Source organism: Pyxicephalus adspersus, chromosome 6 (genome assembly GCF_032062135.1).
Source record: "Pyxicephalus adspersus chromosome 6, UCB_Pads_2.0, whole genome shotgun sequence".
Classification (NCBI taxonomy): Eukaryota; Metazoa; Chordata; class Amphibia; order Anura; family Pyxicephalidae; genus Pyxicephalus; species Pyxicephalus adspersus.
The window spans coordinates 6831931-6844703 of NC_092863.1; positions in this window are offsets into that span (position 1 = coordinate 6831931).

Sequence of the window (12773 nt, forward strand, 5' to 3'; positions counted from 1 at the left end):
TGTACACACAATAGATACGATCGTTTGAGCGATAGAGGAACTATGTGCACGACAGGAAAGTGAACGAACGTTCGTTCATTACGCATGCTCAGACCATGGACGATCAACGAACGACCGTACACACGAACGATGTTCAACGATCGTCGTCCAATCCGATCCGTCGGTCCGGTCGTTCGTTTCCAGAGACTTTCCTCGTTCGTCGGCGTCGTTGGTTACTTTTTTACGAACGATTTTTTGCCCAATCGATCGTTCGTCGTTCGATTGGAACGATAAAAATTGGAAGTGTGTACGCACCTTTACACACTAAAGCTGCGTACACACTGCCAATTTTTGTCGTTGGAAAGGATCTTTCACGATCCTTTCCAACGACAAGGGAGTGCACGATGCATGAACGGTGCTGTACATACACTGTACGGCACCCTGCTGCGCGCTCTCCCCTTCACTTTCATTACGATCGGCTGTCGTCCATCGTCCGTGGATCCGGCAGGTTTTCGCCCGATAATTGGCCGATGCCGATTATCGGGCGATAAAAATCTGACGTGTGTACGTAGCTTAACACCAGCCCAATCTTCCTCTTTTACACCTTGTGGAACTGATGTTTACAAGACAGCGGTGCCTGCATTGCATTATGAGATGCCAAAGTCCATTTATATCTCCTAATTTGTATATTGTTCATTTTACATGCAGTACACATGCTTGTAAGAAATCATAAGAACAACACAGAACGCAACATTTTTTTTTCAGGGCCTCTTTGCATTATTGTCATTGGCAGAATTTTGCCAATGACAAAGGGAGGGAGTTTTGCATCAGCTGCATAGTAGCAAAACAGCAGAACAAGCACAGCGGTCTGTGTATAAATGTTTTTACCAACATGTCCCTGAAATGTACTCCAAAATAAAAAATATTTAAATTATAAGTAAATTAATTTGATTCACATGTTCTAGCAGAACCCAGCATGGATAAATGTGCACATATTGGGTAAAATTTATATGAATCTGAGGGGAAAATATTCATAGGTTGGCCCATTCAGTCTATTCACACCAACAGCATTGGGCAGTTTTGCCCAACATAGCTAAAATGCAAAAACAATACAATTTGCATTGTTCTAAGGTTCTAAGTGTTTAGGTGTGTGCTCAGAAAATCAGGACATTGATTCTGCTTTAAAGTTGCATACACGAGTTTAATAACTGTCGTTGGAAAGGATCTTTCACAATCCTTTCCAACTACAAAAGACTGAACAATGCATGAATGAGCATGTATATACATTGCTGTTCCGCTCTATGGGCAGGAGAACGATGAAGCGGTACTCCCCCATTCACTGCAAATAGGGATCCATGAGCAAAGAGCGCTGTACACAAGACAGATTCTCCTCCCATGTTAGCCCTGAGGCGATTATCGTACGAGAATCATCTGATGTGTGTACGTAGCCTAAGTCTATCGCAACTTGAGGTGGTGTATAAAGATAGAATGAACCTTCAGTGAAAAATCTGCTAGCATGTCAATGCTTATTCCATGAAGCCAACTTTAAGCTGTGTAATTTATTAGATGGTTGATAGGTTGCCAGGAGTCAATGGGAAGTAAATGTTAGAGGCATTGTAATTCATTTTTCCACAATTCTTATAGCTACAGAGATGAAAACAGACTTTAGATAGAAATTAGAATTAAAAAAATGCAAGCAGACAGATCCTTTATTGCAAAATGCACAAGCAATGTCCCTTCTGCAATAAAACAAACTTACCTGTCTGGTTGCATTTTTAAATTAACAGGTGCAGCCATACTGACCCTGATACTGATCTCTTTCTAGGGAAACATGTCAGGATAACCAGCAACATACACTGACCTGTACATGCATTCATGTCCTTGCAAAAAAAAAAAAAAAACCTGCCTGCTCACAGTTTTTTTTTTTCACATGTTTAGTTCAACTTTAAATGTTTTTACTGCTAGTTTAGAATATGTACAGTACATAATTGAGTGTTCATCATCTGGGCAAAGGTTCAGGTTAGACTGAATCTATGCTTTGACAAAGAAATGCAAAGTAACTTGTTCACAGTTATATCACCCACCCATGCTGCCTATACTTACCTTGCTTTCATTCCTACATTGTTCTGTTCAGCTGTGGGAATTTAATGAATTGTGAATCTATACTACTGGGATTAGCCAAGAATCAGATTTTAATTAAAGTTAACTTGGAACAAATTAAAAAGCACCAATTTATGCAACTAGAGTGATTCTCTGAATATGACCTGGTATTAGTTTTAAGCAATCCCCTGTACAGGAGATTTTAATTTTGGGGACAGATGGGCCAAACATGGAGCCAATCAATCTGTAGTACTTGTATGCCAACAAGCTAGGAAATAAAAGTGACAAAGAGATTAGCTAATACGTCCGCTGCTTCTCCTTAACTGTCCAGTCGGAAGCTGGGAGAGGGACAAGACCTTGCTGTCTTACTTAACTAAAGTAGAAAAAAGTCAGGTCTCTAGGCTTAGTGTTCTGTCCACATTACAAAATGTAAACTTGTGGAAATCTCAGTAATAATAGACAAAAAAAATGAATCCCATGACATGTAAAACAGCTCTAATCCATGTATTTCACCCATGTATTTACCAATTGTCTGGAGTTCAACTTTTAAGCAAACCTTTCTGTCTAATTCTAGCCTCACCAGTATACCAAACTGGAAACAGGTCTATACCACCGCCATTCTTTTTTACACTTTGATTACTTTTATGTGCCAGGCTCTGGGTGTCTACGGCTCGAAGGAGAAGAAAAATAAAAAGAAGCCACCAAGCGAGTCTCTGCTGAGCAAGAAATTTTTCACAGATACACTTAATTTTGGATTTGCATAGAATTAATCCCTGCCGTAATCCGCGTCAATAGAACCCTGGTTATTTATAGACACATCAAAGGGGCTGAGAAGAAAAGGCTCCGCGTGGCAAAGAGAGATAAATCTCTTCTCCATTTAACTGGCAAGCTTGGAAGAGGGCAGTGAGGAGAGGGTGGTGGGGTGATGGGGTAAGTAGATCGGGAGGGTGCGGCAGAATTAGCAGACACTGGGTCAAGAGCTCTCTTCAAATTCATCAGCTTTGATTTGCTTTATTTCTACTTGATGCAAGAGCTGTTCAGTTTCTGAACGAGATTCTGACTAGAGGCGATTTTAAGCAAAACATCATTTAGAGATAAAGCAGCTACAGTGGCTATTGGCTTCCCTAAAAAATCTATTGCTCATTTGCACTATAAAAATGTTTTATAGGAAATCTCGGGCCCTTATAATACTGTCACCCTGTGCTAATGTTTCCAGGAAAAAAAAAACTATTCTTCCTTCATATAGACTGTTTTTATATATGTATATGTCTACACAGTTAGACAACAGTGGGCCCCTCTGCTGAGAACTTGGGAGCCCCTATTGGCTAAGGAGGGTTTGGGACCCTTGTTGGTTGGGGAGGGTCCAAGGGGGATTGCAAAAGGCAGGGACAGCACTTCCAGATAGGTATCCTGCATGGAGACAAAGAACACGCTGCTTCTCTGCCTTTAAACCCTTCTGAATCCCCGACCCAGAATGAGTATACAGCTCAGGTGTTCAGTAATTGTGTTTCAGGTGTGTGACTGCATCTAGTGACTTTTATCAGATTTATATCCAGGGAATCATTCTTTTTACCAGTGTTTCTCAACCAGGGTTCCTCCAGAAATTTCTAGGGGTTCTTTGAGCAATGTGAAGCTGCTAGTAACTAAACTTGCATTATGTGCAAAGGCCTGTAAGCTGACCTGAAGCCAGCAATATAAGGTATAAGCCCAAAATGAACTTCCTTAGATCCAAATCTGAATGAACATTATTTTTTAGGTAGCTTATAAAAAAATGTGGTAATACAGAACAATGTCCTGCAACTTCTTTAAATATTTCCCATCTATAGCTGAGGTTGCTCTAGATTTCAAAGGACAAGCATTGAAATTCAGTACAGATATATCCTAGTGGAGGAGCCACCGTTTTTTTTTTGTATTGCTCAGTAAAGTGAGGACGTTTGGAAAACTGCAGAGCGCAGTACCTGCTCCGGAAGGCAGAACAAGACAGAAAGTCTATTACAGGGAATTGTGCCTCTGCAGCAGCACTCTTAACCAATGCATAGCCCTTATCTTAGCCTTTCGAGGGCCGCTTGTAATGAGCAGGCAGCTGCTGCATATTGATGAATACACTGCGCCTGGTATCTTGGGATGTGTTCACAATGTCACGGGAGACACTTTAATACCAAGCAAAGGATTTATTTCATGAGAACAATATGTAGGTTGTCTTTTCTGACCTTCTTCTGAAAATACCACTTGCCTGGCCATTGCTTTATACAGAATCTCAGATCTGGAAAAAGCAGGAGATTGCTCAGAACTTCTGAAATGCAAATGTATTCTGGGCAAACAGGGGTCATCATGAAAGCCAGAAAATTGGGCATATCCAGAAGGAGCTCAGAGATCCTAGATGAATAGCTTTCACCAGAGTAGTATTTTGTATTAGGTAAACCAAATCAATAGAATGTGACATTAATTTGTAGGCAATATTATGTTACTGTCATTTTAATAGTCATTTGCAATATTATCAAATCTGCAGCTTTCATTAAAATAGTCCCTTGTGATCCTGGTATTAGGGCCTTGCTCAGGCACTTTTTGTTATAGGGTGACCGCGCTCTGTGCTAGACTTGCAGTTGAGCGTCTGTGTTGTCACCTTGTCACAGGGGCTTCTGATGAGGAGCCATGGCTATTGCAGCACAAATGACGGAGCCATGGTCTACTTACCATAAGAAATTTACCAAAGTATATGCAGATAGGCTGTGGCTGCAAAAGGCTGTAGGAAATAGAATCTCTAATTGATAAAAAAAAAAAAAAAAAAAAAAACAATTGTATAGGAAAGACATTGCACAGAAAAAACTACATCTCATTCAGATAAAGTTTACATCTACTTTTACATTTTCTCATAGATCTCTACAAAAAGAACACAACAAATAAACATCACTGAACTTTACAAATGTTGCACATGTGCCTACCCTCTTCACTGCATTATACTGACTGGGTAATGTATTTGTTATGCTGAAATTTATTAGACTCTTTAAATGTTCATTTTGGAAATTGTTATGAGGGTTTATACACTAAATATATTTCATTATAGTGTATGCCAGGTCTTGGATACCTATTTGTAAAGAGATGAATTTTAGGTTTGTTCTAGATTCACAATTTAGGTAATGTCAATGCATCCAATTCCTGGTGCTGCATGTATGAGCTGTACCGGTGATCATTACAGCCAGACAATTACCCTTTCAGAAGCCACTCGTGCATGGCAAAAATGCTTCAGTTTTTGAATATGAATAAATACATTTCCCTGCCAGCTTCATTGAAAGATGCTTCTGATTTGCAGGATAACACTTCACCTCTATGGAACTCAAACTGACTCTAAAGCAAACTGGAACTAAACTGAAAAACCCCAATCCTCTTACAAAGGCTGCCTAGCCCCAGAGATAAGGAGATTTCAGCTTTGTGTGGGTAAGAGAGAGGCTTATAGTGTGCATACAGGTCCATTCAAAGAGATTCAATCAATACTAAGCTCATGCAAGAATCTAAACATTCACTCAAACTATAATTATGCACCTTTTCTCTTTTATGAAAAAATGTATATTCCTCCTATTTTTACTTACTTGTCTTGGAACAACCAAAGGCCGGAGAGTTCAGATATCACTTGGTCAGTGGAATCATTCCAATAGAAAGTTTGTACCCCTAACCCAGAATTAGGAGAATATGGATTTTATATAGAACAGAACAAAAGTTTTGCCATGCATATGTGGGAAGGAAATGAAGCAAGATCAGGCAATAATGATCCCTAAGGGGATGATGTGCAGTGCAGGTAAATATGGTGGCAGGTGTGTGGCTTCTGTGGAGTGATGGAAGTTTTTTCTGCCTCCTTTAATAGATATCACCTGAACAATGCAGTGTATATTCCACAATGCACTCACATTTCATAAGCTATCTATAAAATTCAGACCATAATGTAAAGCCAACAGTGTCCCAGTTTTTTCCTTTAAGAATCAGTACTGTTCTGTAGAAACCAGTGTTTAAGTATAACTCCACCTAAACCAAGAAAAAAAATATCTTGCTTCTGCATGCATTGTGTGAGATAGTGTAGAGCCCTGTGGTTATAGTGGAGTTAAATAAACTCAAATATTCAGGCAAGATGAAAGAAGATGGACATCAGAAGAGCCTTTGTGAAATGGTGCATACATCTGGAAAAGAGACAAAGCATATTTCTGATAAAGAGAGAACAATAGCATCAATCTGCAGGATAAGAAGTTTTCATCTACATGACAATCTTGTCAGTATGCAAAGCTCAGCAAAATGATGAGAAATAATGGAGTTTGTGCATTGTCTGTTTTAAATGATGTGTGGTTCCATTAAAGAGAAACTATACTGAGAAATTATGTGTGGTTCCATTAAAGAGGAGCTATACAGAAATGATGTGAGTTACCATTGTTGAACTTATTGTGAAGAATTCTGATTCCCTGGATATAAATCTGACGTGTTGGTGTCAGTAGATGCAGTCACACACCTGAAACAATCATACAGGTAACACAATTACTGAACACTTGGGCTGTATTATCATTCTGGGTCAGATATTCTCCTGGTATTGTACATGTCAATGTTATATAGCTGATCTCCTGGGCCCTTTCCAGCCATTCTCTCACCCCCTACCCGAATACATACCTTAATGCCAGCTGTCTAATGATCACTCAGGTTGACTTGTAGTTGGAGGCAGTCTTTATTAGAGTTAGCCCAGAATGGCTTCATGACATGAAAATATAAAAGTTTCACTGACACTGTGTTCTATCTAATAGGGACTTCAGCAGCAGCGAATGGTGGAGAAGGCTGTATTGCTCTATTTTCAAAACTGGATGGTCAAGTAAGGATTAAAGAAAAATTAACAGAGTTCTGCTTTATCCAAGCAGCTTGTTTAGCAGGTAAAAGTTTTGGAACCCCTTTCATAGACTTGAATAGGATTTTGTTCCTGCAGTATGGGTACCTTCTGTTCAAGTCTATGGTAATTTAGAGTGGAACAAAAATTCCCACTTTGAAAAAACAGCGATCAGGCATGTGTTAATTGCAGAAAGGTACAGGCAATATCACTTCTGCAGTAACTGTTTTTATCTACCTGATCACCGCCAAGAATGCGCAGCTCAGCATTTGTTCCCAGAGATACCCGGCAATCCTGGCTTACCTTGTGCAAGCCAGTAATAATGGATACCCAGGTTGTCATCTTGGCCTGGACAATAAAGTTGGCTAAAGATCAGGATACAGAATGGAAGAAGGGAGAAGATGGCAGTACCCACATCAGAATGAGGTCAGATGAGTAATTATGGGTTTAGTTCCACTTTAATGAACAGGCATGGGCACAGCTTGTGCTGTATGTGGCAGAGCTGGAGGTATTAGGAGGATAGAGGGATTTTGCATGAACATGAAGTTAAAAGTAAATCCACCAGAAAACATGGCAATCCAGATTAACCTAGATGATGAAATTTTGTATAATCAAAGGTCACCTAAAACAATAACTACATCCAAAGGTTTATATCTAGCAGGAACCACAGGGCAGCTTTTGTTTTCTAAGTTTTTGTCTATAATCTTGTAAACTTCAGACAAAACAAACTGATGTGACGTGAGTTGAGAAGTAAATTTTTGCTTTGGGCTAGAAATGTACGGGCCGTGAGGGATATCCTTGGATTCCGTCCTGTGCTGCTGGCACTGTCTGTCCTAGTGACCTACAAACCTACAGAGACAGACTGAGCCCCATCACAGCTGTTCAGTTTTCACCGAATGATGTCTAAAAGATTGAGGGCATATGAAAAGTCGGGTGAAATCAGCACATATAGCACACACGTTCCTTTGTCTGTGTTTAAAGGTAATCTAGAGGGTTTCATATACAGATTTGTAGTTTCTCCCTCTTGTACATGCTAAATCAAATAGTACAGTCAGTTCCTGCTACATTTTGGATAAAATAAATTATCCACATACAGGGTCTGTGATTTTATTGGAGATCTGAGCCATCAAAATGGCTTCAAGTGAATGAAAGGCGCAGTGACGAATAACCATTGTGCAGAACTACTATACTGGGATATATATTTGGCAAATATTGAATGGGTTATAGTGAACCTTTACTGAGTAAAATACAGAGGGTGATGACCTCTTTCTGAAAATGCTAGTTACCTGGCTGTTCCTTATTTTAGAATTGGCAAGGTCACTGATCTGGAATAAGCATGAAGCAGAGCAATTGGAACTCCTGCTTGGTAAACTTGTTCTAAGCAAGTGGCACACAGAAACTAAAAGTGGAAATGAACCACTGAACTGAATACATATAATTCAGGCCCATTACTCATATTTAAGAGAACACCTCATCCCATAAACATCAAATTGAAATTCCCAAAAAAAAAAACACTATAAAGAGTGTTAATTACAGAGGGACTTTTAGGCTGTCATATTGCAAAAGTAATAAATAAATAATTTTTTATGTAGAAGTTAAAACCTAATTTATTTCAACATTGTAATTAAAAATCCGCAACAAAATTCAAACAAAAAAGTTTTTTGAAGCAAAAAAAAAAAAAAATAGGTTATACATCATTGTTCTACTATTGACATTAATCACTGTGATCTGATTTTAAAAGTTTGGCACGAGGGGGGCCAAACCTATAACCTTCGAATGTGTTTGGTAAGTGCAAGATACACGGCCAATTTCTCTCCAAGCGTTTCACAGAGGAAAATTTGCTTCCTCGGGAGATTTTAGAGGGATAGCAAGAACACTGATACATTAAAAGAACTTCACCGAAAACATGGCTTGCAGATCCCTGGCTCAAGAGTGACCAGTTGCTGATTAAGCCATTATAGCCATTGTGCAGAACTACTATACTGGGATATATATTTGGCAAATATAGAATGCATTATAGTGACCCTTTATTTACAAAATACAGAGGATGAGGACCTCTTTATGAAAATGCTAGTTACCTGGCTGTAAACTTACCTACCTGGTCACAATTTTTGAAATACTCTTACCTGTCCTTGCTTCATCACAGGTGCCGTTACCTTCACCCATTCTTCTTTTGGGTTTCACATCACAGATGCCGTCACCTTCACCCAGTGTTCTTATGGGTTTGTATCACAGGTGCCGTCAACTTTACCCAGTCTTCTTATGGGTTTTGTATCACAGGTGCCGTTATCTTCACCAAGTGTTCTTTTGGGTTTGTATCAGAGGTGCCGTAATCTTTACCCAGGGTTCCTTTGGGTTTTGCATCACAGGTGCCGTCACCTTCACGCATTCTTCTTATGGGTTTCACATCACAGGTGCCGTCATCTTTAACCAGTCTTCTTATGGGTTTTGTATCACAGGTGCCGTTATCTTCACCTAGTGTTCCTATGGGTTTCGGATTTTCACCCACCTTGACAGGCCAGGCCGGAATGATGTAGCTCCACACATACACATAGGGGTTCATGGAGTCCCACCATCCCCAGGGGATGATGGGATACTCGGCATATCCCACCATACTACATTGTGCACGCACAGCTCAGAGTACTTTTGGAAAAAGATTGCAAACAAGTACTGAGTATGTTTTATTGGAGAAGTAGAAGGTGATAAAAAAAATCTGTCTGCGCTAAAGTTTTATTTGTGGAATTATAGATTCCTTTTAACACTAAACTACAACCTTACTTTCCATTTTTAGTACAGTTTGCTACTTTGAATTCCTTGCACACTGTGGTATTGCAGACAGAGCCTGTCTCATTTCCTGGCTGGATTTATTCAATTTTATTTTAGTCCTTTGCTCCCCAGGCTTTCAGTTCCTTTCATTATTCAGATTTCAGTTCTTGCCACCATGAAGGTTAACATCACATGTGGGTATTACCACTGTTTCCTGTTTTCAGGAATCAATGTGCAAAACCCTACAGATCCTTTCACCAGCCATGGTCTGTTAAATTACTGCAGAATAATAATGTCAGTGGATCTAAAATGTAAAAAAAGTATCTAACTTGTAGAGTTTATTTAAGAACTCCATTGGTTTGTTGATAAGGAAACAAAGGATGAACCACTGATAGAAAATAAAATATTCAGATTTAACTTCAGCTTTAAAACCTGCCAGAAATCATATAAACGGAGACCTTTCTGTGTTCTCTACTTCATTCTTACCAGTTACATTATTCCTTTCTCTCTGTGGAATACAGAACACCTCTTTCCTAAGTTAGAAAAATCAGAAAAGGAAGGGTAGGATGTTTTGTAGTCCTAACAAACTTCTTGTCCTGGGACTATTCGGCACGCCCACAGACCTAGCAATATAGCATTATTATTATTATTATTATTAATAATAATAATATTATTATTATTATTATTAATAATAATAATAACCAGAATTTATATAGCGCCAACATATTATGCAGCGCTGTACATTAAACAGGTGACCAATTATTACCCTAAGGCGGAAGGTGTGCTATTGTCAGGATCACCAGGTGCGAATAAAGAGAGTGATAAAAGAAAACAAATGAAGCAGCACATGAAAGGATTTACAGGTTGCAATATATCAGATCTTTGTTGTTGGTTTTGATTTTATTTTAGGTAATTCTATCATTCCACATAAAGAGGCCCTGTTCTGCTTACATAGAGCATACATCGCCACCTATTGGCTGTGAGGAGATTTGCAATCTGTGACCAGGAAAGATGTGTGAAGAGCAAATGTGCAATCTGTAGAATGAATATTCATCAACGCAATAAAAATCCCCCTTTAAAACATAATAAATATATATAGAAAATTAAGTTAATTCAGGCCCATTACTCATTATTTAAGCGAACACCTCATCCTATTAACATCAAATTGAAATTCCCCAAAAAAAGACTTTTAGGGAGTCATATTGAAGCAAAAGTAATAAATAAAATATTTTTTAAATAGAAGATAAAACTTAGTTTATTTCAACATTGTAATTAAACTCCGTAACAAAATTCGAACAAAAAAGTTTTTTGAAGCAATAAAAACTGGTTATTCATTTTTCTACTCTTGACATTAATCACTGTGATCTGTTTTTAAAGGTTTGACACGAGGGGGGCCAAACCTATAACCTTCGAATGTGTTTGGTAAGTGCAAGATACACGGTCAATTTCTCTCCAAGTGTTTCACAGTGTAAATCTGCTTCCTCAGGAGATTTTAGAAGGATAGCAAGATACTGATATAATTAAAGAACTTCACGGAAAACATGGCTTGCGAATCCCTGGCTCAAGAGTGACCAGTTGCTAATTAAGCAATATATTATTTTTGCTATCCTTCTAAAATCTCCTGAGGAAGCAGAATTACTCTGTGAAACGGGTAGAGAGAAAATGGAAGTGTATCTTGCACTTACCAAACACACCAGAAAGTTATAGGTTTGGCCCTCTATTTGATCGTGCCAAACCTTTAAAAATAGATCACAGTGATTATTGTCGAGAGAAAAAATAGAAACAATGATGTATTACTAGTTTTTTTTGCTTCAAAAAACTTTTTTGTTTGAATTTTGTTACGGATTTTAATTACAATGTGAAATAAATTACGTTTTACCTTCCATATAAAAAAAGATTTATTTATTACTTTTGCTTCAATTTGAAACCCTAAAAGTTCCTCAGTATTAAACACTCTTTATAGTGTGTTTTTTTTTTTTGGGAAATTCAATATTAAATATTTATAATTGGTACTGGATGGCCTTGGGTTCATTATGTTTTAGAGAAGCAGACCGGTCTGCTGTCTGAATGGTCATTCTTCCTAATGACTGAGATCATGTGACCAATGCCTCGGCTTTGGCCTTGCAGCTAGAGGTAGCTCACATTTCCATTATTACGGCCTTGTTCTTTTTCTGCTTCACAATTTCAAAGATCATTGTTGCTATATTGGAAAATAAATCTCAACTGAAATCTAAGCATAGTAAATGGAAATCCTGCCTGTATTCCAGCTGGTAAAATTCAGCTCTCTCTGCTTCCAGTGTTGTCACCTATATAGAAAAGTGCCTGCTTTTTTAGTTGTCACTGGAATGGGAAGAGGAATAACTCAATAGAGGGTCAATATTGACCCTTTTTACTTCTTTTATGTGGACAATGGCTGATATACATCTTCCCTCATTAGGAAAAAGAAACTAGAAGGTTGCATACCTTGCATGGCTTGTTGCTGGGACCATTTGTAACACTGCCGCCTCTCTCTGTCCCGTTGAGAACTTTACAATGCGCTCCAGATAACTCTTCTGTTGATCCAAACCATACTGATTCCTAAAATGAGAGAAGACAAATAGAGTCACTTTAAAGTGGTTTGTTTTATGTCATATTGATACAATAATTCCTTTCTATACTTTGCAGAGAACTGCATGTGATTAATACCTGTGGCTACAATTAATGCTCCATTCAGCATGTCTTCATTTGTAGACACCCCATTGTGATGAGACTACAAGCGTCAACACCCACATCCATGGCATACAATGCAAGGAATCATGGGACATGGAGTTTTCTTATAGACAGTAGGCTGACTCGGCTTGATTTTACATCTCCTTTAGGCACCAAACCCATCAGAATTAAGGAAACATTTCCCCACAATTTAGTGTTATTAAAATGTGTTCTGATTTCCAGAATGGAAAACTAATGCTGTACTCCATTTTTTAATGAACAAACTCCTTAAATTTTGTTGCGGTAGAAGAGAATCAAAGAGAATCTCCCCAATGGGATAAAGACAATAAAAACATGACAGGGGTACTAATATTTTCCCAGCTGA